At 40.9% G+C, this 20,446-nt stretch overlaps 1 long non-coding RNA gene across 1 annotated transcript in view; it reads right to left on the bottom strand.

Moving 5' to 3' along the window:
- Positions 1-4,004: 4,004 nt before the first annotated feature.
- LOC109470782 overlaps positions 4,005-20,446 on the bottom strand; it is a 28,698-nt gene continuing 12,256 nt past the window's right edge. Inside the window, exon 3 of the long non-coding RNA XR_002140274.1 lies at positions 4,005-4,024. This is a non-coding gene — a long non-coding RNA (uncharacterized LOC109470782). The remainder of the gene's footprint in view (positions 4,025-20,446) is intronic.

The following is a 20,446-nucleotide window of genomic DNA, read 5'->3' as shown; positions in this document are numbered from 1 at the left end:
TCTGGGTGTGAGGACTGCAGCAAGGTGTGAAATGGACTAAACAGGCTTCCAGACCCCAAAAAGACAGAATTCTGTAGCCTCCATAGCATGCCAAAAAACTGGGGGTCTGGGGGGTCTTCAGGGTCTTTGGGAGCTTTTATGTGCTATTTTCTGATTGCATATAGACAACATAGCCGGCCTGGTTGAGTTACCCTGTTTTTCTAGAACTGGGCTAATCAGAAAACAGCAAAAGACCCACCAAACCCCCAGTTCTATAAGCCTGCTATGGAGGCTAAGAATTCCACTAAAATAAGACTACATAACAACCACATCAGAACCTAGCTTATGTCAACCACAAGGGAATGAGATTGAAAGCAGATTGTGAGATTTTCCACAGCACGTTCCTATAGGAGGATTTGTACTCTTACATGTACCTTACATGTTGATCAATTGCAATCCGTTAGGCTACACGGATGAAGATCAAACGAGGACCCCTATCGTGTGTAATCAGAACTGCAGCTGACATGCATGTTAGCGTTTGACTAATGTTTAATGTTGTTGTTGGTAGGGAAACAAGCACTTTGTAGGTTCTGTTCCACTTCTAGAATTCCTGGAGTCAATATTTGATCAGGGCACCAGTTTAGCACCAAAGTGTGGGCTATGTTGTCTTATTTGCCATATGGCACAGAGGGTATGTTAGGGGTATAAGAGAAACCTAATTCCTGAATGAAATCCTATAATTCAAAAGCAGTCCCAAGTTTTTGCAGATACAGGCTAAAGAAATTGAAAAGATGTTAGACAAAAATCTATCATTATGACATGATTTTAGTATTGTTGATCTTGTAGCTTGTTCTTTACACATTTTCTCTGTGTATTGAGATCCCTGTGCAATGTTTGCTATCTGGTAGCACTATGGTACGACACTGTTTGCACCTATGTTAAGCTATACCGGGCAGCTCAAATACTCCTCTGCACCCTCATGAGATTTCTGTTTCCTAAATGTTAAATGTTAAATGTTATCCTCTTCTAACAGAAGCCCTCAGTTTCTTGACCAAAGATGAAAAAAGTCTGAAATAGACTCCTTCAAAAGCTCTAATTCTTATCACATTAGTAACTTCATATTCCAATTTCTAGTATCAAATTTTGCACTGAACTAACTGTGTAGGATCCAAATAAAGGCCATATACAAGTTATCTAAAAAGCGGTTGGTACAATACGTATTGGTCCGACTCGATGTTCCAAATTTAAAAACAACAAACCCAATTAAAGGGAAACCAATAACAGAAACGTGTAAGGTACTCGTCATACACTTCAATGCACATGATACTTCATCTACATGTACTATAAAATGCTCACCTCACTTAGGGGCACTTTAGACTGACGACGGTTCGATAGTCGTACGAATGTTTATCGTCAAGATGTTGCCGGCGACGGTATTCTACAACCGTCTAAAGACGATCAAAATAGTCGCACGACGGTAATCCTCGAATCGTCGTCACTACCACCTCGGACCCTATCGTGCGATCCTTCAGCGGGGGGTCCAAGGAGGATTTCCCACCGTCTAAAGTGAACCGTCGCCGGCGAAGGAAGTGGGAGGTCATTTGCCTTATGCAAATAAGCCTGCAAGCGTTTTTTCATGTCCAAGAACATCGCCCGTATCATCAAATGTCGTCAAACCAAAGACTTTATATCGTCATACGTGTCTAGTACAATCCCCTGCCACCAATCGCTACTTCTCCGGTACGAACCGATCCGCTGATCCACATTTCCCGGCCAATGTAGCCAGGCCGACGGCAGCACCGAACGCCGGGTTCAAACCTGGAGTATTGCCCCGTTCGGTGCATGTGCCTCAAGGCCCCTTCATTGCTGGGCACAAACTTGGCGTCTCATCCACAGGACAACGAGTTAAAAGCAGAATAAAAACAATCTGCTGCAGCATGCCGAAAAAAGGGGTTCTCTCGCCATTTTGAATTGGCGCGCGGCGTGCCATCCTGCGCTGCGGGTGTCCGCCACACTTTCTGGTCATGTGTCTAAAGCCAGCCGTCGCCCACAACGATTGTTGTGCGATCGTATACCGTCGTCAGTCTAAAGTCGGCCTAAGAAGTCATCTCTGCACTTCTCTGAACCTAATGTCTTCCTCCCATACTTCCAAAGCATTTCTACTACAGAGAGTAGTCTCTACTCACTATTGGTCGATGTTCCAAATTTAAAAACAACAAACCAAGTTAAAGGGAAACCAAAAACAGAAACGTGTAAGGTACTCACAACTACATAATAACACTGACCTTGCTAAAAAGTCATCTCTGCACTTCTCTGACCCTTGTCTTCCTCCCATACTTCCAAAGCATTTCTACTACAGAGAGAGAGTAGTCCCTACTCACTACAGATGTGTTTGTATCTCCAACTACGTTTGTTGTTGCTCTGTTCGGACCAACTCTTCGCCGCGAAAGGCGATCCTGAAGCGTAATTCCATCCTCATTTGACGCCTCGGTGATCGCAGAAGCCATTGATGGGGGCCTGCATGGGGGGGTCCCGACAACGCTCTACGCTGCACTCGGAAACTTCTCGATTAAGCTTTACGATAAATTCCGAGTGGCTACAATGCATTACGTAGAATTAAAATGGAGAATTGAATACGCTCTCCGCAAAATGTGCCAATTACGCTCTACGTTGAATTAGGGCGGTCCGTCTACGCTCTACGTAGAATTAAAACAGCCGATTACGCTCTACAGAAAAGGGCTTGCGGGCCCCCATTTGATGCCTCGGTGATTGCTGAAGCCACTGATTTCACCTCTACAGAAGTCAACAGTCCTTCCTACACAGTTTTCAAGTTTCAAGAGGCCCAAAAAAACGTTTTGAGCAAAAAACTCTATTTGAAAACAAGTGTTCTTGTAATTTTTGAACAGTGCTTTAGCTGTTACAAGTTGAAGTAGTGCCACAAGAGAAGAGAGAAAGAGATTCAATGGAATTAAGTTATTTAAGCCATTGGATTTCTTCTAAATATTTGACAACCTAAAAAGTTCCTTTCTTTAAAAGGATTTATTTTTTCAAAACCTGAAAATCTTTTTAGACGTCAGTACATCTGAAAAGCGCCTATACATGTAGATTTGATGGAGTGGGTACCTTAAGCACATGTACCTGTGAACCTATTGAAAGCTTGAGTGTAACTAAATACAGTTCATTTGTGCAGGGCTGAGCTTGGTGGCTGAGGGGAGATCCTTTAACAAGGGGAAAAACCTGTTAATAGAGCCCCTAGATTATGACCTCTACAGCCAAAATAGAGATTTAAAAGTAACTCACACTTACTATCCGGTTTATCGTCCGGTTTAACCCAGATTTGTATATCTAACATGTACTCACAGATACATGTGGTCCTGGATATTTCATCACAGTTGTTAGCCTGGATGCCAGACTGTTTCCAAGGCCTGCACATGCTGTTTGCCTGTGAAGCAGGTGTGTTACGCCAAAGGTCTAAACAGATATAGATAGATACAGATACAGAAGCCAGCTTCTCCAGGGCTAACATGCCCCAAAGGAAATTTTACCAAAGCACCGTAGTTAGACTCCCTGACCACTCTGGATTTATATGTTTCTTCTGCTGAATTAAGAGCTTTTGTCTGGCATCCAGGATACAGAGTAAGCCATACCAGTAAATCAGTAAGCAATTTTTCTGAATCAAATTATCCTATACATATCTTATTTTTAATGCTTACCTAAGCTCATCATCAGGTTTCCCGTGCTGCCGTCTCATCCATGCGACTCGGTAGAGCCCCCCCCCTCCCCCCTGTACTACCGGTATGATGTTAGTTAGTTAGTAAGTACTTACCTCAGCTCGTCGTCAGGTTTCCCGTGTTTGTGTCTCATCCATGCGACTCGGTAGAGCCCAGCCCTCCCCCCGGGGAGGAGGGCGGACCTCGCACAGCTCAGGTTCGAACCAATCTTGGAGACTGCAGGAGGGAGAGAAGAAAACAAAATAAGAAAAGGTTAAGCAGTTAAAATATCCACAGATTTACCACAAAGCTTAGGTTCGAACCAATCTTGGAGACTGCAGAGAGGAGAGAAGAAATAAAAGTTTAAGTCAAGTAAATAAAAAAAAACAGCGACTGTTTCAGCTGAGGTTCTAACCAATCTTGTAGACTGCAATGGAGGAGAGAAGAAATCAATATATACAGTGACTGTTTGATAAAAAAGCTGAAGTTCAAACCAATCTTGGAGACAGCAGGAAAGGAAAATTAAGACTGCAAAATGTACCAAGGACATCAGCTTTTAATTTCAACTAATTTTGAGTACTGAAAAAGAAAATTAAAATCTCAATACATGAATTCAAACAGAAATACACAATGTCAATGTATACTGGTAATCAAAATTATACAAAATATAAACTGAATTCTGAAAGGTCCCATGGCAAACTGAGAGAACAGCATCACACTAACATCTAACAGAGTAAACAGCAATTGTCAAAACGGTCTCATGGGTCTAATATTACAAACCTTCTCTTACAATTCACTGTATTATAAGTGATTTAGTCCCTATTCCGTCAAAAGGAACAGACCGAGTACTGACCCTACACACTGTAACACACACTGAAGCAGCTACTTGTCCCCTATGACATCCTTACTCAATCCCTTAATGCGCTTCCTCAAATCCTCTATTGCTATTCTGGTCCGCGAACAAAAGACTAGCGTCCTCCTCCAGGCCTAACCTTTGTCTGAATCGCTCCATGTGTTGCTACAGTCTACAAGCGAGTGAAAGGTATTATCATCTCCAAGCAGATCTTTGGGTGGCGGAAAAGACAGTATCAAATTGGCCAGGCAGTAACATGCATACACCATTTGCCACCTTAGCCTCCAGGGCATGCCAAAAACTGGGGGTTTGGGGGGTCTTTGGGAGCTTTTATGTGCTGTTTTCTGATTGCATATAGACAACATAGCCGGCCTGGTTGAATTACCCCCGTTTTAGAACTGGGCTAATCAGAAAATAGCCGAAGACCACCAAACCCCCAGTTGTATAAGCCTGCTACGAAGGCTATTGCCACCTCCAAAAATAGATATCAGTATAAAAGGAACAATATAAAAGCCTTAAGAAACACGTTAAAAATAAGCCAAGGTTTTTAACCCTCTGCTTGGAGAGTAACAGAAAGGCAGTAGGGGGGATTACCACCTTGAGTGGGCTCTGTTTACCCAAGGGATGATTCTCAATGACTCTGAACTAAGCTTACAGGTAAATACAATCTTCTGTTGCTGGAAAGTTCGAAGTCACCTGGCCTTCGCTTAATGTTAGTCCACTTCTTTAGTCATTAAGATTAGAGGGCCTGCATGCCCTTTTTGTTAACCGTTATGGGCTATTTTAATTTACCGTTAATCGTTGCCGGCCTGCTCTAATTCAATGTTAAGCATTATCGGTATATTCCTTGTGAAGCGTTATGGGTCGTTTTAATTCTTCGTAGAGCATTATTTGTCATCCTAAATTCAGCATTAAGCGTTAATGAAGAATTCTTTGTTACGCCTAATTTTGCCTTTCAAAGTGCAGGAAAATGCGTCATTGAAGGTTTAAAGATAAAAAAATTTCCCGGGGGAGAATGCCCTCAGACCCAGTCCATCAAGAATAAATAAAAGCTTTTTCTTGTGAGCTCTTGCTTAAAACAAGAATTTCGAGATTTCATACCTCCATGAAATATGGGCTTGATATGTAAATGTAAATTTCTTCTTTGATTATGCAAATGACCTCTGCATTAACATAATATATACATCGTGATGTATGTTAACTTTTGATTAACTTACAGATGTCCCAAGTATGACATTCCCATCATTCACCATTAAGAAATCATAGAATTTTTGCATTAATTATGCAAATTAGGTCATTATTTGCATAATTAGTATCTGTTGATGCTCCGCCTGCCATAGCTTACATACATTACATGTATGAAAGTAGCATAATGTAAAACACTGTAATTATAGAATTTCCTCATTAATTATGCAAACAAAGTCCTCATTTGCATAATTTGCATTTAATCATGTACAACTGTCTCTCAGGTACCTACACACCAAAAATGATGAAAATACGTTGTTCCAATCTGGACTTATTGGCTTTGAAAGTTTTTACCAGAAACTAACCTGCAGTTCCAGAACAAGCTGCTAGGTGGACCAAACTTACGCCACTTATTCCTGACAGAATAAGCTATCTGTCACCAAAAAGTCAAGACCATAGCTTGTTCAGGACAAAAGATACAAAAACCGGAAGTTCTGCTGCAGTACCAAGGCCATCCACCAGGAGGCCCATACTTGACCTTGACCTTCGTCTTTCCAAGACTTCACATTATACCAAATATCATCACAATCCATAAAGGCGTTCTGAAGTTATGCTGACTACAAAGTTGCGGAAACACAGACAGACACACACACAGACAGACAGACACACACACAGACATACATACAGACAGACACGCCAAAAACAATACCTCCATTTTTCATGGAGGTAAAAATCAGACAACCAAGCCTAATCTAATTGGGTTAAAAAAGCAAACAACCCCTTGATGGTCTATCCCTGGTTATCTGCACTGATGTCAAATATGGACACAAACCTGGAAAACTAAATCCTCTTGTCTCAATTCCTCTATCAGCACAAGTAAGACAGATCTAGGCTGGAGAGAAACTATGTCAAACCCTGACCCCAAATCTGTAGATAGGGACTTTTCCCTGGGTCAACATTGTTACCTCCATGAAAAATGGAGGTATTGTTTTTGGCGGCGTCTGTCTATATGTGTGTCTGTGTGTGTGTCTGTCTGTGTTTCCGCAACTTTGTAGTCAGCATAACTTCAGAACGCCTTTAGGGATTACCATGATATTTGGTATGCTGGTAAGTCTTGGAAAGACAAAGGTCAAGGTCAAGTATGGGCCTCCTGGTGGCTGACCTTGGTACTGCAGCAGAACTTCTGGTTTTGGTATCTTTTGTCCTGAACAAGCTATGGTCTTGAATTTTTGGTGACAGATAGCTTATCCTGTCATGAATGAGTGGCGTAAGTTTGGTCCCCCTAGCAGCTTATTCTGGAACTGCAGGTTAGTTTCTGGTAAAAACTTTAAAAGCCAATAACTCCAGATTGGAACAACGTATTTTCATCATTTTTAGTGTGTAGGTATCTGACAGAGAGTTGTACATGATTAAATGCAAATTATGCAAATGAGGACTTAATTGGCATAATTAAGGAGGAAATTCTATAATTACAGTGTTTTACATTATAGAACTTTCATACATGTAATGTATGTAACCTATGGCAGATGGAACATCAACAGATACTAATTATGCAAATGATGAACTAATTTGCATAATTAATGCAAAAAATCTATGATTTCTCAATGGTGAATGATGGGAATGCCATACTTGGGACATCTTTAAGTTAATCAAAAGTTAACATCCCGATGCATATATTATGTTAATGCAGAGGTCATTTGCGTAATTAAAGAAGAAATTTACATTTACATATCAAGCCCATATTTCATGGAGGTATGAGATCTCGGAACTCTTGTTATGTTAAGGACCTACCTGTTGTCACTTGGTAACCCTAGTGTCAGCACTGTATTGTTCCTGTGTGACAGTAGCGTCCCAAACAAAGATACAGTAATTCAAATATGGTCGTGGTGGCAAAAAAAAGTTCTCGATCTGAGAAAAATGGACATATAGTTCATGGAACTATGTGTTCACAGTGCCTGCAGGCAAAAAAAAAAGGAAATTGGCGAATTATTTGTTTTAGCAGTAATAAGTTACGGACATAAAAGTACCACAAAAAAAATCAGGAATTACAGTATTAAAGGCCTCACCCATTGAAATGACACTGGTTTTTAGAGTCAGAAAGATAACTGCTAAACTGGAATCTTGACACTAGAACAGACTATACAGGGAAATTTTGTCAGTACTTCTTTCAGTAAACAAAGTTTCAGGGAATGAATGAATAGACTATCCTTTCCCTAAATTCTAGCCTTCTGTTTTTCATGATGACCTCTGCTTGACTCTAAAACTTTCGAGTGATCCAGAGAACAAGGAAATTTATAGGCATGGCCTTAAAAGGACATCTACATGCCACATTGTCCTGGTTACAGCACAAACCAAAACAAAGATAACCCCAGTGTTATTCTGAACTCTTCACAGTCTGTGCTTTTGTAAACCTGTTGGAGTAATTGATTTCTACATGGTGTTTTGGTGCTTTGTTCACGCAAAGCAAATGTATTAAGAGGCACCAGACTATATTATATCACTCTTCACTAGGCTTATGGAAATTCATAGTTATCAAAATTGCTACCCCATATTTGAAATGAGTTTTAGTTTTATTTAGATCCACAATTAGACTCATAAGAGGCTATTCTTATTTCATTCACATTCATATTTACATACATGTATTACAAACGTACAATGGGTGAAGAGACAAAAAAAGCTATGCACTAACTGATGTCACACCTGAAATTAAGATTGCATGGCCCAAATATAACAAATCAGCAAATGCATCTGGAGCCTTATCTGATGTACATTGTACTAGTTCAGACAAAAGTTCAGACTTTTATTTTCGCTCCTAAAGTTACTTATTTAGAAAAAAAGCCTTGTTCAAAGGTATCTGTGGCTAACAATGGCAGACAATGTAATTAATAAAGACTATTTTGTTATAACAAATAAAAAATGCATCTGAAGTCTTATCTGATGTACTAGTTCAGAAGAAAGTTCAGACTTTTATTTTGGCTCCTAACGTTAAATAACCTAAATGGACAAAGTATTCTGTGGTTAATAACAGTCGATGTTATGTGTAATTGCTATAGAAAATTATATACACTGACATACCAGCTTTTGTTACTTAGTCTCTCCAAAAAGGAATAAACAAGACTATAAAACACTTTCACACCATGGTTACAGTCAAGTGTAGTTATTGTTGATATACACCAGCTGATGTATGTGCTGAATACTGATGCAGAAAACTGCCTCTGGGCTAAAGCTGACACTGATACATGGCTGGGGCACTCCAGGGGGGATACCTACAATGTACCATTCCTGGGGGTCTGCATGGGGGGCTGCAAGTCTTTTAGGTATGCTTGTTTACTATGAATCTCCTGGATGTATAAATGCAATTAAGAATGCAATTTAGCATAACTAATACCAATGCATCTTACATATTAGACTGAGAAGTGGTTTTACATTATATTACTAAGAATAGATCTGACTAAATCATAAGTCTATATACATAATATAGTATAGTATAAATAGTGTAATCAGCCTATTCAATACTATGTAGTCTACAAGTAACTGTTCTACCTCAATATGAATTTTGTATAATGCCTGAGGAATATTTTGATCCAGGTTACCCAGAGACCCCATGCACACCCTTAGCTGTCCCACATTCTTGCAGCAGCTCTGCCAAGCTATAACCGGTCACTGACCCGTGCTATTAGCCTCTACCAGGCTTCGGGAGGCGGCTGGAAAGAGTAGAAATTGGCCAAATAGAGAGAGATAACATGCCGGGGGAGTTGGTCTGCTAGAAAGTACATTTTGCTGCACCTGGGTGTAAATGTACTCTCCAGCGGACTAACTCCCCCGGCATGTTATCTCTCTATTTGGCCGATTTCTACTCTTTCCAGATGCCTCCCGAAGCCTGGTAGAGGCTAGGATACTATATCTGTATCATCAGTGACATGAAGGTCACTTGCCTTTCCTGGATTAAGTGGATCTGGCTCAAATCAGGGCTTAGGGCAAGTCTGGTTGGTCTTGATAACAAGCTTAGGAGTGGCAGCTGATGCTATATTAGTTCTATGTTGTAACCGAGAGCTATAAGCATTTTCTTAAAATTCTAGAACCAACAAATTAATTGCGTCAGTTTCATTGCCCTGATCCAAAATAATTTTCCGAAGAAAATGTTCTTGTTTAGGGATACATGCCCGTAGCCAGGATTTTGAATGGGGGAGTTTGTCCCACTGCTTGAGTGGACCTCGAGCGCCGAAGGCGCGAGGTTCCTAGGGGGGTCCGGGGGCTTGCTCCCCCGGAAAATTTTGAAAAATGAACCTTCTAAAATGGCATTTCGTGCATTTTTGAGAGGATTTCCAAGAGAAAATCAGAGATAAATTTTTATTCAATGACGAAGAGAGCAGTTTTTCTACGATTCCAGTCCATCTTTTCAAGAAAAAACTTGGACCTTTACATAAAATGTGGACCAAAAAGTGGACCTTTACATAAAATGTGGACCAAAAAGTGGACCTTTACATAAAAAGTGGACCAAAAGGGTGGACCTTTGAGCCTTGTGGGGGTTCTCCGAACCCCCCGAACCCCCCTGGCTACGGGCATGGGATAGATCGTAATCTCCAAGCAGATCTTTGGGTACAAATTAAAGACAGTATCAAATTGGCTAGTAGATAGTTGCCTTTGGTCAATGGCAACTGCCTTGGAAATGTATATACTACCTGGCTAATTTGATACGGTGCAGTCTTTGCAGCCACCAAAAGACCTGCTTGGAGATTATAGAATTATATAGACTTGTGTCAGACTTCATTAGACACTTACACAGTAAACACAGTGCCAGAAACTCCACCTTGCCAGACTACACAACACAACAGGTCGTTATTCTGTGATTAACGACCACCAGCCAGCCCCATTAATTAACCAGTATTGCACACTCCACTAACATCTCCCTAGGGGGGACCTAAACAATCATCAATTACTCAGAGTGGGCTGGGCTAATTGAAGGGGTAGAGAGATGGAAAAGGCATTAAAAATCTCAGAAAGAAAGACTCTTTTTACAAGATAGGCTAAATTTTTTTAGCCTCTACCAGGCTTCGGGAGGTGGCTGGAAAGAGTAGAAATCGGCCAAATAGAGAGAGAAAGCATGCCGGGGGAGTTGGTCTGCTGGAGAGAACAGTTTGATGCTCTTTCCAGCCGCCTCCCGAAGCCTGGCACTGTGGTAGAGGCTAAAATTTTCTAACAGTGTTACTAGCTGTTAGCTACCACATCTAGATCTAGCAAATGTTCAAAAAGAATGAATACAGGTAACATTTTTTCTCTCCATTCTATAGCATACAATTTTTCAAGCAAGTCATTTACTTTAACACAGTTACATGTATGTTTGAAGTCAGTATTAAAACTTGTTTAGGGACTTCTGGAAGAACTGGTGACTTTTGAAAGCTTTCTTATCTTATCTTGATGGTATTGCTTCAATCTGTTGTCATCAATCAAGACTTACAGGCCAGTTTGTGATGGAAACCATGTGTCAGTAATTACAAGGAAATATTAGAAGTATTAAAAACAGGCTATGCTGAAAGTGAGACTTTGACAACCTATTATAAATGCAGAAACTTACAGAATTCTGAACTGTACAACAACATGTGAACCTCTTTTGAGTTACATATATGTATGTATACAGGGTAGCACATAAAAGTGCAGTTAACACTAGTCTAGGTTCTAGGTTCTTGTGTCTAGAGTGGAGCGCACAGTCTACCTTTTAGATCCTCTGCTACATGCAATGCATAAACCAAGGAGGTTCAAAAGAACCTCCTTGCATAAACTGATCAGTGTTGTCTAAAATCACAGCATGCATGCTAACCTGTAGTTAAATCTCCATAAGAACAAAAATAAACCCCTCAACTCTCTTTTAGCCAACGCTCAATACATGTACTCAGCAAACTAGAAAAGAACTTCAACTTACAAAGTTGTATCCCAGTACTGTAAAAGTTAGTTGATCCACCAGCGTTACTAGTTAGCACGGCTTAACATTGCACACGCTTGTAGAGTACAGATGATCCACACACTGACATGTGAAGTGGACACAAACATATAAAAATGCATTTTACACTAGTCTAGTTTCTAGGTTCTTTTTTCAAGAGCGGAGTGCACTTTCTACCTTTTAGATCCTCTACCACAATGCATGAACAGTACTGTTGCCTAAAATCAAAGAATGATAACCAGTAGTTAAATCTCCATAAGAACAAAAATAGCCCGGCCTCTAAACTGAACCAATGCTCAAAATATTCGGCAAACTAGAAACAAACTTCAACTTACAAAGTGGTATCCAAGTCAAATCCAACTGCCTTACATACAAATGTAGTAGTTAGCACGGCTTAACGTTGCACACGCTTGTTAGATAGAGTACAGATGATCCACACACTGACATGTCAAGTGGACACAAACAAGCCCTGTGAGTAATCCTGGCAAATTCCTCTGCACCAGAATCCAGGTCAAACAGGCTAGCCTCCACCAGGCTTCTTAGGCTGCTGGAAAAGTAGTAGAAACTGGGCAAATAGATTGGATGGTTAGCCAGATAGAGCAGTACAATGTGTAGATTGTATAGCCTGGTATCCAGCCTTGTTAGCTTTAGTCCGCTACTAAAGCTAACAAGGCTGGATACCAGGCTATAGATTGTACTCCCTTGGCTGGCTGACTCCTCTGGAATATTATTTAGTTAATTTGCCCAGTTTCTACTATTTTCTAGCAACTGCGTCTGGTAGAGACTAAAGCTGAGAGATACTGTAATTCCTGATTTTTTTGCAGTACCTTTATGTTCATGGTTTTTGTGGTCACTTCTTTACTACAAATTTATCATTACCAAATGATTTTATTTCAGACTTTATTTTTCTTGTACCTGCCGCCGTTAAACTTAAAATAAAGTTCTGTGAACACCTCCATTTTTCTCAGACCGTGAAATTTTTCTACCATGAACATAAGCTTGATAAAGTGAATGACAGTACCATATAGTCTGACTAAAGATATAATCAGACAGCGGTTGGATCCTAGCCTCTACAGCATGCCAAAAACTGGGGGTCTTCAGGGTCTTCAGGGTCTTTCATGTGCTATTTTCTGATTGCATATAGACAACATAGCCGGCCTGGTTGAATTACCCCCGTTTATAGAAATGGGCTAATCAGAAAACAGCCGAAGACCACCAAACCCCCAGTTCTATAAGCCTGCTACGGAGGCTAATCAGAAAACAGCCGATGACCACCAAACCCCCAGTTCTATAAGCCTGCTATGGAGGCTACATAGTTGGATCCATGTAATGGAGGCACAACTTAACTGCATACATGTAATTATACACTAAGCTGAGAGATAGCAACAGCTTAGGAGATGTAGGTATGTGTGAGGTATGTGGTAACATGTTGTAATGAGGGAGGAACAATTGCGAGGCTTTGTCTGAGGTTTGTAAAGATGGTGGCTTCGGAAGCACATAAAACGCGAATGATTGTCACCTTCGGATCGTTAAAAAGATATAACGACCACCTAAATGTGCAGGCTAATTGAATAATTGAAAACAAACTGTTGTCTATTGTTCAATTTAGCATCTATGCACCCCATGATACTTTTTAGAGTTTAAATGCTCTCTGGTCATGTCAAGTCAGTAATGTGTTTCTGTCTCCATTTTTTGCATATCTCAGTACCAGCAGATCTAATATCAAAATGGCAAAATAAGACCATAACAGTTGAATTTGTAGGTTCTTGGAAATGAAAAACCAACCAACCAACCAACCAACCAACCAAACAACCAACCAACCAACCAAACAAACAACCAAACAAACAAACAACAAATAGGAACAAAGAAACAAACAAAGAGGAATGCTGAACAGAAAGATCAAGTTGAAAAGAGTCTAAGAGGATGTCTGAACTTTGGTACCCGAAGTTCCAGGGAGACAATATTGTAACGTTAGATTCAAGCTTTCCTTCTGTTTTCCTCTTGCTTGAATTTCACATTAAGATACCTAGAAGTTGCTGGAACCAAGGAAATAACTTGGTGAGGCCCATATGACAATATATAGTAGCAGCTGCACTTTTGGCACAAGACTGGGCCTCATCAGACTCCCTTATCTGAAAAATCCAGATTAGGTGGAGAAAAGCAGAGCTATAATAAACTTATACCGATATAGCATCAACTTCTGACTCATTCAACAACATGGCCCATATACATGCCAGGGCTCGAAATCTATTCTGGGGAACAGGTTCACTGTTGTACCTTATATTTCTGGGAATTTAGGTTCACGAAAATAATTAGGGGGCATAACACAGGCGAAAGTATGTCACTTATATATCTGTCAGTACTGTTTCAAGATTTGAAAAATTATATCACGTAATGAACTCAAAATCTATAGCTAATTTTAAGATTCCAAACAAGTGATACAATTAAGAAAGGTTTTATAATTTCTTTGACACTCAATGTTAAGCATATGTTTTACACTTAAGTCACACAACAGAAAAACTTAGGACCCACAGTACATAAATGAGGCACACCGATCAAATCTTAGGCGCACAAAAGCTGCATAGCCATATACTATAGGCACAGTGCCATCTAGTAACTCACTGTATTTCCAGCCCTGCCTACAAATAGATAGCACAAGCTCCCATCCTGTATACAACAAAGCCATTATATATTAAGAACTGTCTGTACCAACCATGGAAACTGTTGCCCATCCTGCAATAGTCCAACTGCCATTGGTGTAAAAATTAACCCGGCACTTAGAAGTGTTAATCCTCTGGTTTTACCTCCTATATCCAGCGCAAACTTGCCACGTACACGTACGATACCACCACGTCTAGTGACTGTAGTGAGTGCTGGCAGTATGCTGGTGACACTACCCTACCCAAACATGTGCTGACCAAGGCAAATAGAATATGGGTAGACTAGAGGGTCGGGCTGTCTAGCAGTTAGGTGTCTGTGTGTAGGATTTGGCTTGACCACATGTTACTATAGCCTCTACCAGTCTTTGGAAGTGGCTGGAAAGAGCAGAAATTGGCCAAATAGAGAGATAACATGCCAGGGGAGTTGGTCCACTAGAGAGTACAGTGTGTGGTCAATTTTAGAATTTTACTCTTTCCAGCCGCCTCCCGAAGCCTGGTAGAGGCTACATGTTACTCCTACTGACTCTAGCCAACACTTTAATAATTAGGTGCTAGTTCTTGGAGCTTTTGTATTCCTTATTATAATGCAAAGTTTGCAGATGACAATAAACAAACAAAAATTTAATATGATAAATATTCTAAATGGGCAGATGTACAGACATACAGACACACAAAGGAATACTCAGAAAACAACTAAGAAGGCCTACAAGGGGGGGTAGTGATTACGAATTACGCAAAATTTTAGCCGCCTATTACGAATTACGTTAAAGTCTCAGAGCTGATTACGACTTTACGATTTGCGGCTAATGTCCAATTACGAATGACGTTGTTTTCTCCGGAGGCTGTCTACGAATTACGAAGTCTAAATGGCCTGTATACGCCTTACGAAAAAGGGTTTGCAGGCCCTCAACTAATATTCAGTCTCTTGGGATCATAATGTTACAATCTGTATCTGTAAAGCTGACTAACTGTATAACAGCCCTTTGGTGTAATTACACAGTAACACTTCACCTACAATACATGCACCTGCTACTCTTGCATTACTCTATAGAAGTATTAAAGTATTACTTAGTATTTGATACACAGTAAGAGCTTGATCACAATCATTACGACAGTTTTCACAATGTCAGTTATGTGACACATGTCAGTCCAGTGCCAGCAGACTTGGTAGCTGCTCTGTGTGAAATTCTGCAGAACCTTGGGTACATCTTGTGTAAATGTGCTGCCAGGGATTTCAGAGGCTCTGCATGGGGGTTAGCATGAGACCTTTTAATTATAACAATTTCTTTTCCAAAAGACATTGTAACATAAGAGAAGCTGGAAGACTGACAATTGTATGGTGATGCTGCATTTTGTACATTGCAAATCATGGCAACACAGAAATACTCATACAGACAAATTTACAAACAAACCAAAGACAAGCTGCCATTGGACTTTAAAAAATCATTTTGAGGTCTAATCAAGACTTACCCACCTACCAACCAAATATCAAGACAATCCATCCAAGCTATTTCTAGTTATCATGCCTTATAGGCACACACAGCCTGACACACAGACACACACACACAAATGCTGACGAAAACATAACCTTCTTGGGAAAGATAACAATACTTCCAAGTCTTAGTGCAAAGTAAAAGGACAAGGTTTTCCAAGGCTGTCTACACAATGCCTGACTCATCAGAATGCCAACCTTACTCCATGACACAAAGACAGTCAACTCGGACAAGGCTGATGTGAAGTGACGTTCCAAGGACATGGGAACTAGCCTTTGTCACCTCTCTAACTTGTTGGGGTCTGACATTGTCAAAACCACTCTAACTTCACACCAACCAATGGTTGAACTGAACAATCAATCAATCTCCAAGCAGATGGTGGGAGTCTGGGGAATTTCCTAGCTGCCCTGGATGCTAGAACTGTAGCATGCACTGCTGCTCTTTCATTGGGGGGCATGTTAGTCCTGGAGCTGAGGAACTGGCCTGTGTAGGCCCTGCAGACAGCCTGGCACCCAGGCTAGCCCTAGAGCTACTAGCCTTTGTAGGCCCTGGAAATAGTCTGGCAACCATGGCTACGTACCCTGCAGGCAAACAGGCATCTAGGAAAACGTAACAATTTTTTTTCCCAAAGTCTGCTTTGACATTTAGTAATTAGTACCCCGGCCACTGTGTAATTTGGTTTTCACCCATTGTGGTTCCTTGTCTCTCAGTCTAGACTTCTCCCAGATCTAATATTGTTAAAGCCTCTACCAGGCCTTTCTTAGTTTCTACAGGAATACAGATCGTAGCATTCGGAAAAAGGAGTGAGAGTAAAATTGGCTAGGGGAGTCTGGCCATGGAAGGTTGTTTCTTTCCCTCCTAACTGCGCGGCCAGTCAAACCTACAAGTCGGCCAAACTCCCCTGGCACATATTCTCTCATATATAGCTGTAGCGTAATTAGTCTTGTAGAGACTACTCTATTGTGCTGTTTCAACTGAAGTATCACAGTATAGAAACTTCTCCCCCCAAACTTGACTTCTCTCTGAATACCCCGCGTGGTATCGACACCAGCTCGAGGTGGCCGAGACAAAGAAAAGACTCCACGGGGGCACCTGGCACCTCTTTGCAAATTTCCGGTTCCGAACACGGATGAAAAGACGGTTAACATCGTTCCAGAGTCTCCTTCTTTTCTGCTCACTAAGTGAATCATGGCTGGGAGGGGAACTGATTTGTCCACTGAGACAATTCGGTTGACCTACCCCCTGATGGTCATTACCGCAGGAATGTTACACCGAGGCTGTCTGGGCTTCATTGTCAAGGTCGCAACTTTGTATGCAGGTGGATGTAGATCCTAGGAGCCATGCAGAAGTATGACTGAATGTACATGCAGTTTTTAGTTCCTTTTTTTTTTAGAAATCTCAACGTCATATAAGATAACATACAAAGCCAAGATACCACTTCAAGGCGCGCCGGTGCTGAACTAACTAAAGTGGCTGCATCTAAGACAGAAACATGACATTATTAGATGTTGGAGGCAATATATATAATATAACTCTCTGCTTCTCTAAGCAAATTGTGACTCTGAGTCTAACTAACCATTATGACGAGTGACACCACATGCAATTTGCCACAATGCCACAGGAAACAACCAACAAATGAAAACCTCAAAACTTACAGGAATGGAATTAGTGAGTCAGAACTTTCTTACCTCACACCTTAGCAATCTTCCTACCACTCCTCCGACATTTCTCAGATCAAACTCCTTTGATATCTTGAGCAAACATCTCTGAAAAAATTCCTGTCTTTCTTCAGAAACAGGAAGCCACAACAAGTGAACCCCAGCCAGCCCTTGTATGGTGCATCTGTCTGTGTGTTTTGCCCACCCACAACCACAGCTGTCAGTAGCTTCTCCTGATCAACCTGGCTACTGTAATTCCTGACTTTTTCGCAGTACTTTACCGGTTACAGTGTAACAGTGGGGGGTTTATAGGCGCTACCAACTGACCCGGATGGGTCTAGACCTTTTCGGCCGAGCGGTTAGAGCATTGGGTTTGAAGCTGGTGCTCGGGTTTGGTCGTAGGTTCGAACCCCGGCCCGGGACCAGGAACTTGTCTTTCTGTTTTTACTCTCCTAATTCTTACAACAGGATCGTCTTATCACTTCTGTACTGCAAACTTATCGTAATACCGTTAACAAATAATTCGCCAACTTGCTTTTTCCTGCACCTGCCACAAACAAATACAGCGTTCTGTGAACACCTCCATGTTTCTCAGGCTGCGAACTTTTGCTACCCCCACGAACAAAAAAGTGAACCTACAGTACTCACTCAAAACCTCTGCTCTCCACTTGTCACTAATATGTACTGCAAACTTATCATTACTGTTAACAAATCATCAGCGACTTTCTTTTTCTTCTGCACCTGCTGCCAGAGTTCTGTAAACACCTTTTCTCAGGCTGAGAACTTTTGCTACCTTATGAAGAAAAAAGTCAATCTACAGTACTCACTCAAAACCCCTGCCCTCCACTTGTCAACCCTCTATTCCTGACACCCTCCAGAGGATCTCTGAAAAAATGTTCCCCCTCAAAAGCATCATTGTCTCTCTCCCTGCAGCAATCTGCTGAATAAATGAACCTAATCTAATCAATTAGGAACCCAGGGTCTCAGGAGGAAGGCTTGGGGTCAACTGAGGTCACATCTGTGGGAGACATCAAGTTAGAGACCACAGTAGACAGTAAGGGCAGACGGTTTACCTAATAAAGTCAGCGTGCGATGATGCGAAGTTGTGATATTTATAACAATGAGTCAGGGCTGGCTTCTAAGAAAATCGTCGGTGAAATAAGTTCCTTTTTTGTTTGTAAGCAATGAGAGATAATTGATAATAAATATTCAATTTTTAACTTAAAAATGCAGCTTTTTTCTATATACTAATAGTTGACAGTTCACATAATATACTGTGACAAGAGACGTAATATTTTTTCAACACCTTTTTGGGGTAACTTTCATGTTTTTTTTTCTGATCTCACTTAATTTTTTCAAAACTCCATCATTGAATTACATTATTATAAATCTCCCCTACATTAATTTCTTTTCTGATTTCCTGCAACTTTCTTCTTTTTAGTCTTAAATCTTTTCCAAATGCTTATAGACTCACCTCTCTGGAACAACTCTATCATGTAACATGATCCTCATCCCTAAGCCTACAGAATGGATTGGTCATGACGGCCTAAAGGTGGGTAAAATGTCATGTCAAGTCAGGCCAACCTTAAAACTTCTTGTGGAGTTCTAATTTGTACTTGTGGAGGAGCCAGTTCTTTATATTGAGTTACTTAACCTAATCAAGTCAACTCCGTAAGAAGACAGATACAAGACATTTTGTACTTGACTATGGCTACCATATATATTTATGGCTATTATGATTAAAATACCTTAATTTGAACTTGCTTCAAGTTCAACACAGTTCTCTTCAACAGAAGAACCTAACTGCAAAGCAACATGATAACAGTGCTCCCTCCTTTCTGAAATAGCCTGGATGCAATATTAAGACCCATACCAGGCTAAGCCCAGAGTTATTAGGAGTTTGGCTGGCCCCTCGGGCTCAACTCCCCTGTGGCGGTAATTTCGACAGGTGGACAGAAGGGCTCTTGGCTGCTGAAGGAAAACGGCTAACGGCCCGATACTAGTTTGGCATCCAGGGTATAGCACACTGGCCCAAAGTTTTTCAGTGTAAAGCCAGTGTGCTATGGGTCTGGCATCCAGCTAGCCTGGGAAACAGTCAGGAACCCAGGCTATGTCTGAAGCTGCTACATCCCCTGATCTATGTTTAATGTAAATGGCAGGCAGCTCCTCAGAAGCAGGGTGGAAGGCCAGGCCCTTGAACCTGACTCCTGTCAACACAATCCTGGAATAACTCAACCCGAACAGCAAGAACTTCTCAGGGGGCCCTGCAAGCCCTTTTCCATAGAGCGTAATCGGCCGTTTTAATTCTACGTAGAGCGTAGACGGACCGCTCTAATTCAACGTGGAGCGTAATTGGCACATTTTGTGTAGAGCGTATTTGTCGCTTTAATTCTACGTAATGCATTGTAGTGGCAGCCACTTGGAATTTATTGTAAGTGTAATCGCCACTGTAGCGTAATTCGTAGCCGCCTCTCAAAATTTAGCGTAGAGTGTTGTTGGGACCCCCCCATGCAGGCCCTCCTCTCAGGCTTTTGTTACTGTAGACGGATCAGGGAACCACCAACTGTCCCACGGTGCTGACAGAATCTTAAATCAAACTATACTGGGAATGATAAAAAGTAAAGTAAACCCATTATTTTAAAACTTTTCAGAAAGTTGAGTCTGGTACATCTGTTGTTACTTTATTAGCTTTATTTAGCTTTATAAGTTTTATTTATTCCTCTACTTATTAGTTTGGCTTACGACTATTATTAGCAAGTTGTATGATAAATGTACATGTAGATATAAAACTTGATCATGCTTTGCACATTTTATCTTTCTAGCTTTGTAATCTTTTCTTTTACGTCATACCCCATTTATAACATGATCATGCACTTGCGAGACAAGCAATAGAAGTTCTGACATTCTAGATGTTCTGCTGCAGTACCTAGGAAAGCTTCCAGGGGTCCAAAATCTAATCAAGTCTTCAAT

This window comes from Branchiostoma belcheri, unplaced genomic scaffold (assembly GCF_001625305.1).
Source record: "Branchiostoma belcheri isolate BF01 breed outbred unplaced genomic scaffold, Haploidv18h27 scaffold232, whole genome shotgun sequence".
Lineage (NCBI taxonomy): Eukaryota > Metazoa > Chordata > Leptocardii > Amphioxiformes > Branchiostomatidae > Branchiostoma > Branchiostoma belcheri.
This window is presented reverse-complemented; position numbering and strand designations above follow the sequence as displayed.